A 6,979-nucleotide genomic window follows, 5' to 3' on the forward strand; every position below is an offset into this window, starting at 1 on the left:
CTTTCCTGACTTGTGGAGCAATTCTATAAATACCAGCATGTTGTACCATTTATGAGACAAACACATAGTTGTACAAGTGTTGTATTTTTGGTGCTGTGTCATTTATGAGATAAACACATAGTTGTACAAGTGTTGTGTTATTGGTGCTGTGTCATTTATGAGCTAAACACACAGTTGTACAAGTGTTGTGTTAATGGTGCTGTGTCATTTATGAAACAAACACATAGTTGTACAAGTGTTGTATTTTTGGTGCTGTGTCATTTATGAGACAAACACATAGTTGTACATGTGTTGTGTTAATGGTGTTGTGTCATTTATGAGATAAACACATAGTTGTACAAGTGTTGTGTTAATGGTGCTGTAAACCAGTTCTGTCACCTAGATCACTCCTAATTGTAAGAACACATCACATGGCAAAGTTACGTACAAATACATTCCTTGAAATTATTCAGTTCTGTCAGAGCATTTCATGTTTTTCATATTCAATATAAAATATTTCTATAAAAGTTTATACTACACCGGCATGTCATGCTAAGTGTCAGTCAGTCTACTTGACCTTGGAAGACTTTTTACCCTGGGTACATACTGGTTTACCTTTATAGCTCTACATACTGGTTTATCTTGGTAGCTCATTCTCGCAAACCAGAGTTATTATTTCTACCACTACATTTCGTGTAGGGGGCTCATTAAGAACGTTGTCGTAAAACAGGCCGTGGTTTGCAACAATGTGGTAGCTCTACATACTGGTTTATGAGTACTTACCTTGGTAGCTCTACATACTGGTTTATGGGTACTTACCTTGGAAGCTCCAATATAAGGAACCAGTGAACATAGTGGTCCATATTTTCCCTTCACATGCCAAGATGTATTCACTAATTTTGTTGACAACTCTTCAAAAAACTACAGAAAATGACAAAAGTAACTGTTGTTATTCACAGAGTTAAGGTAACTCAATGACAAAAGTAACTGCTGTTATTCACAGAGTTAAGGTAACTCAATATTATTTACATGTTAGGATATTAGATAAATTTATAAAGAAGGAATATTTATTAAAATATTCCGGTTACATTACAGTTTGGGTCAATTATTATGTAACTGAACTCAGTATTTATGGAGTATAACTTCTATTTAACTATGGCTTGTAGTGTGACTACCTAATACATTTGTAATAATATTTTACTGTTTAAAATAAATTCATAAATTTGTTATTGTGGTTGCCACTGTGCCAAAGTATTCCCATGATGTACATTGTAGTAGGAGGAAACCCTGGAGTACCCAAAGAAAACCTGTATTGTTTGGTAGGGTTAAATTGAATAAAACACTCTTACATACAGACCAGGGCTAACCTAATCAACCCAAATCTGCACTGGTTTGGTTTGAACCCAGACTGCAGTGGGCAAGGGGGGGGGGGGGGGGGGGGGGGAGTGATTTACCCTGCCACTGACTACAAAATAGCTTACCATTTGATCATTAATTCCACACAGTTTACTCTCTTCATTATAGATATCGAGTAAACTACTAAAACTGGTTTTTATGGAGTCAGCCACTCCATCAATCTGCAAATAATTATAGTCATATTATGAGAGGTCATTTACAATACAATTTCTGACAACAGTCCTTTTGCAAATCACTTTTGTCACATTTTAAACCATACTTATTTTAAAAATTATGTCCTTGCAAGTATTGCAACATCAAAATATCATCTAAATTCATCTACTTCTCTTCCTGGGTTTGTGTTTTCATAACTTTATTACAACTAGAATAACAATCATGATATCTTACAGGATTCTCCCAATTTTCCCAAATGAGTTGCAACACTTCTTTCACATAGCTGGAATCTTTGCTGAATATTCTCTCCTCACAATGTTTGTTTGTGTACAGTAGATGTAAACTGTTCTTGGCAGACTGCAGCCATAACGCCAACACTGTCAAAGAGAAAATTCCACTTAAAGGTTAGAATACCTGTGATTTGATCTATTTGGTAGATTCTCATTTCAAAATGGGATCAAAACACTCGTTGTACTTTAAATTATCTTTTTCAATAATGTGCTTGATTAATGTTTTCCTTTTTAGATATCAAATACATGGGTACTTTCAAATAATATTTCACAAATTGGAAATTGGAGTTTAGTAAATTTAGTAAGTAAGGAGTTTGTAGAGCAAACTATCTCCTAAAGTAGTCAATTAGAGTTTGTAGAGCAAACCAAATATCTTCCTATACACTCTAAAAAAAAAAAAATTCTGTCATGTACCTTGAAATGCATGGTATTGATCTTCTGCAATGTTCCGACACAATGAACACACTTCTTGGAAGAGAATGCAATACATGAATGGACCCTGGAAGGAAAGTTTATCATCAAGAATCTGTTTAATTTTGACATGAAAGTTCCATCCATGATATGTACCAGACAGGTTAAAGTGTTATTATTAAAGAGATGGCTTGGGAGTATGACATAAATTAAATCTCTCTAGCATCTGATGGTAACTGTGTGAGATTACAATATTTCAAACATGCTTTAGTAATGACATGAGTTTTTTTAAAAAGACAAAGATACTAGATTGTCACCTGTTTACCATCTTAATGTACCAAAGATGCTAGTTAGTAGATTAACTATGGATTGTCACCTGTTTACCATCTTGTTGTACCAAATATGCTAGTTAGTAGATTAACTATGGATTGTCACCTGTTTACCATCTTAATGTACCAAATATGCTAGTTAGTAGATTAACTATGGATTGCCACCTGTTTACCATCTTAATGTACCAAATATGCTAGTTAGTAGATTAATTATGGATTGTCACCTGTTTACCATCTTGTTGTACCAAAGATATGAGCAGTTCCTTGTCCATACATGTCAACATTGCCTTTAGTAGAACCAAAGTAGGAAATACATTATTTTGACCATTATCACCAAGACTGAGGTCTATCACCAAGTGACCAAACTGTAGTCTTTTTGTAAGACTCCCTGCAATCAAAAACATTGATAAATTGACCACTGTGGCATCTAACAGTTTCTTTCTACATTTACAGAAACAAAACATATAATTATAATGATATCACATACAGAAAGGCATGTGAAAAATATCAGATTTGTTGTGTCAGTGCGTCAGACATATGCACCACAATTTTTGCCTTTTTCAGAGTTCCATGATATAATACAGATTTCAATTGTTTGACTGAATGAGTATTTACCCCCTGTGTTCATTTGTAGGAGGTTGATTGCTGTTTTCAGAACTCCATTTTTATCAGCTGCTGCATTCATCAATAGACCAACTGCACTACCAGCCAACAAACCACATTCTGGGCTGAACCTCTGAAAGTGAATAATAAACAGTCTTCAGTTTTGTTGAATGTTTATATCTTTGAAATAGGATGCTGTTATAAACACAAAATCTCAGAATATGCATATTAAAATCAAACAACATTTTTATAAAAAATAAAAATTATAATAAATTTTTAAAGAGTAAAAGAGTGGATGGAAATACATAATTTTCTATTCCAATTTAATAGTAGTCATATTAGGAATCAACTCTATCTACTGAAAGGACAATTGGTATGTGCATGTTTGCACTATTTAGTTTTAAAAAAAAGAATTCCTTTATATTTGTGAAGCTAATGATGTAATTCAAGGCTTACCTGGGTGAATATCACTGATAATAAACATTTTATTATCTGTATTATGTCAGATTGAAGTTCATGTTCACTGTCATCCCAAATCACTGGTTTTATGTCATTTAGGAAAGTCTGAACAACTTGGAGGCAAATCTGAAATAACAACATCGAGGTCATATATGTTGGCATGTGTTTTCACCAGATGTGATCATATATGTTGGCCTAGGTTTTCATCAGTAGACTATCTCACAGTCCTTGGAACTTCGCATTACTAAAATTAAAGCTAAATGAATTATTTTGTATGTACCAATACCATCTAGATAACCATTCATTGACATGTGACTGTGACGCGAAGCCCGGCACTTTGCGAAAACATGGAGCGTCGCAGTCACATGTCAACGAATGGTTATCTCTATGTGGTCGATGAGGGCGCACAGTACAAGGATATTCTAGTATGGTTATGTAGCTGGTATCGGTACATACAAAATAATTCGTTTAGATTTAATTTTAGTAACGTGAAGATCTGAGGACTGTGAGAGAGTCTGTTTTGTCAGATGTGATCATATATGTTGGCCTGTGTTTTCACCAGATGTGGTCATATATGTTGGCCTGTGTTTTCACCAGATGTGGTCATATATGTTGTCCTATGTTTCACCAGATGTGATCATATATGTTGTCCTATGTTTCACCAGATGTGATCATATATGTTGTCCTATGGTTCACCAGATGTGGTCATATATGTTGGCCTGTGTTTTCACCAGATGTGGTCAGATATGTTGGCCTATGTTTTCACCAGATGTGATCATATATGTTGTTCTATGATTCACCAGATGTGGTCATATATGTTGGCCTGTGTTTTCACTAGATGTGATCATATATGTTGGCCTGTGTTTTCACCAGATGTGGTCAGATATGTTGGCCTATGTTTTCACCAGATGTGGTCATATATGTTGGCCTATATTTTCATCAGATGTGGTCATATATGTTGGCCTATATTTTCATCAGATGTGGTCATATATGTTGGCCTATATTTTCATCAGATGTGGTAGTATCGGTGATGAAAATATGGCTCTGGACTGACATTATAAAAAATAGTCTTTTGTTCATGTTCTTTTTTCTTTGTTTCTTTTCCCTCATTATCTAAATATATTTGCTTATAACTGAGAGAGATCTACTCTCCAGTAAATCTCCATTTGCTTTTCCCACACAAAAAACAACAAAGCTTTGGATGTGTTTATGACATATTCTAAACTACCATGGTATAAGACCACTTCTGGGAAAATGTAAAATATCAACAACATTTACCTTTGTAATAAGTTGACATGACACATCACCATAGTCACCTTCACTGCCACAACAATGATTCATCATTTTTGCCAGCAATGAAATAAAATCTGCAAAATTTTTGCCTACAAATTTTTTCATCATTTCACATTCATCAAACATGGTGGACACTGTAAAGGACAAGTAAGATGTGAAATTTAATTAAGTACATTGTATCTGCTTCCACATTGCATCTTAAATGAAAACAGAGTAGCAGTGAAATTTAGTTAAGTACATTGTATCTGCTTCCACATTACATCTTAAATGAAAACGCAGTCATAACAGAGTAGCAGTGAAATTTAGTTAAGTACATTGTATCTGCTTCCACATTGCATCTTAAATGAAAACACAGTCATAACAGAGTAGCAGTGAAATTTAGTTAAGTACATTGTATCTGCTTCCACATTGCATCTTAAATGAAAACGCAGTCATAACAGAGTAGCAGTGAAATTAAGTTAAGTACATTGTATCTGCTTCTGTCGTTGCATAGTAAATGAAACACAGCCATAACGATGTATACCATCATTCTTACCTCTGTGTAAGATTTTGTCTGTCTTTCTTTCCATTTTGAACCACAGGTCTGTTACTTCTTTATCAAACTCCACCATGGTGGTGGCAGGAAACAATCTGTACATCTGTTTGACAACCTGGTGATCATTTATACCAAACAATAATTAGTATCTGATATCCAATGAATTTATTTATGAAGACTTGTTCATATATCCATATTGACCTTCACCTTGTGCTTGATAATGATCTATTGATAAAAATTTCCAAGTTAAAACTGATTCAATAAATGCCACAATAAACGCAATCTACTGTAGATTGATCTTAGAATCACTATATCCACCTGGAAAACACACTGAAAAGAAACAAATATTTTACAAAGGAATGTACACAGCTACATGCAGCATGCTCATATTATCCAGATTTCCCTGGCTAGATTTGTGACCTGGTCGTAGATGTACTAGTGAGAAGGATCGTTCATTGACTTGTAGTCTGCTTGCTACAGTATCTTTTTTTGTTCATACATACAAAACCATTGTCTTATTAGCCTTCACTACCCTTTGTCTTATTGCAACCATGGACACATCCACATTCTGAGTAGCAGCATGATATCTGTATCAACCTTCTGCTCAGATTGGGCTACAGGTTAAAAGACATACATAATTGGCAGCATCTGAGGTACAGATGCTATGACCATGCCATGACCATGCCGTGACCATGCCATGACCATGCCATGAGGTACAGACATGAAGATGGTTACAGTGATACCACAAACATGAAAATCACCATGAAAGTTACTGCAACTTTCGTTTTACCATTTTCAGGAAAGCAAGATGTTTGAACTTTCTCTCTGGCTTGGTCATAGCCATTGATTCTTTAAATTCACTAACAAGTTTGATGTTCTTCCCAGATGTGAATATACCAATGATGTAAGACTGCATAATGAGTTGAGTTATTTTGTTCATGAATATCAAAGCATGAAGTACATCAGCATGTAAACCTATCAGCTTTTATGTTTTTACTGTCACTTTCACTTCAACATGAATGACCTGGTTTCCACATCTACTAGTTTACTAGAAAAAGCAAAAATATGTCTCCCACCCCTAACAGAGCAGACATAATTTTGGAATGCTTTTCTGCTTGCCTGTATTACAAACTTGACCTTTCCAGAGGTAATTGATGAAGACAGATTGCCTAAGTTTACTAAGTGTTTTATGTTGCAGCATTTCTTGTCTGTAATATCCAACTTTTTCACTGATAAGTATCATACTTAGAACAGCATGTACTTTTCTCAAATTAGACAAAGATCACTGACAAACACCAGGCGACTTCATAAGAATAACATAATCTTGATACCAGACTAGGAAAGGATTAGATTTTGATCACGGTAAACAATACATCAGAGAAGTATTCACAATCTGATTCTCACTAACAGAACCATGCCTTGACCATGCTATGACCATGCCATGACCATGCCATGACCATGCCTTGACCATGCCATGACTATGCCTTGACCATGCCTTGACCATGCCATGA

General features: G+C 35.0%; 1 long non-coding RNA gene across 1 annotated transcript; it reads right to left on the bottom strand.

The window, feature by feature from the left end:
- Positions 1 to 2,784: 2,784 nt before the first annotated feature.
- Positions 2,785 to 3,669, bottom strand: LOC144446831 (uncharacterized). The gene is made up of 3 exons (XR_013481979.1): positions 3,638 to 3,669; positions 3,194 to 3,314; positions 2,785 to 2,966 (listed from the first exon to the last, which is right to left on the bottom strand). It is a non-coding gene; the product is annotated as an uncharacterized LOC144446831 (long non-coding RNA).
- Positions 3,670 to 6,979: the final 3,310 nt, after the last annotated feature.

This window comes from Glandiceps talaboti, chromosome 2 (assembly GCF_964340395.1).
Source record: "Glandiceps talaboti chromosome 2, keGlaTala1.1, whole genome shotgun sequence".
NCBI lineage: Eukaryota > Metazoa > Hemichordata > Enteropneusta > Spengelidae > Glandiceps > Glandiceps talaboti.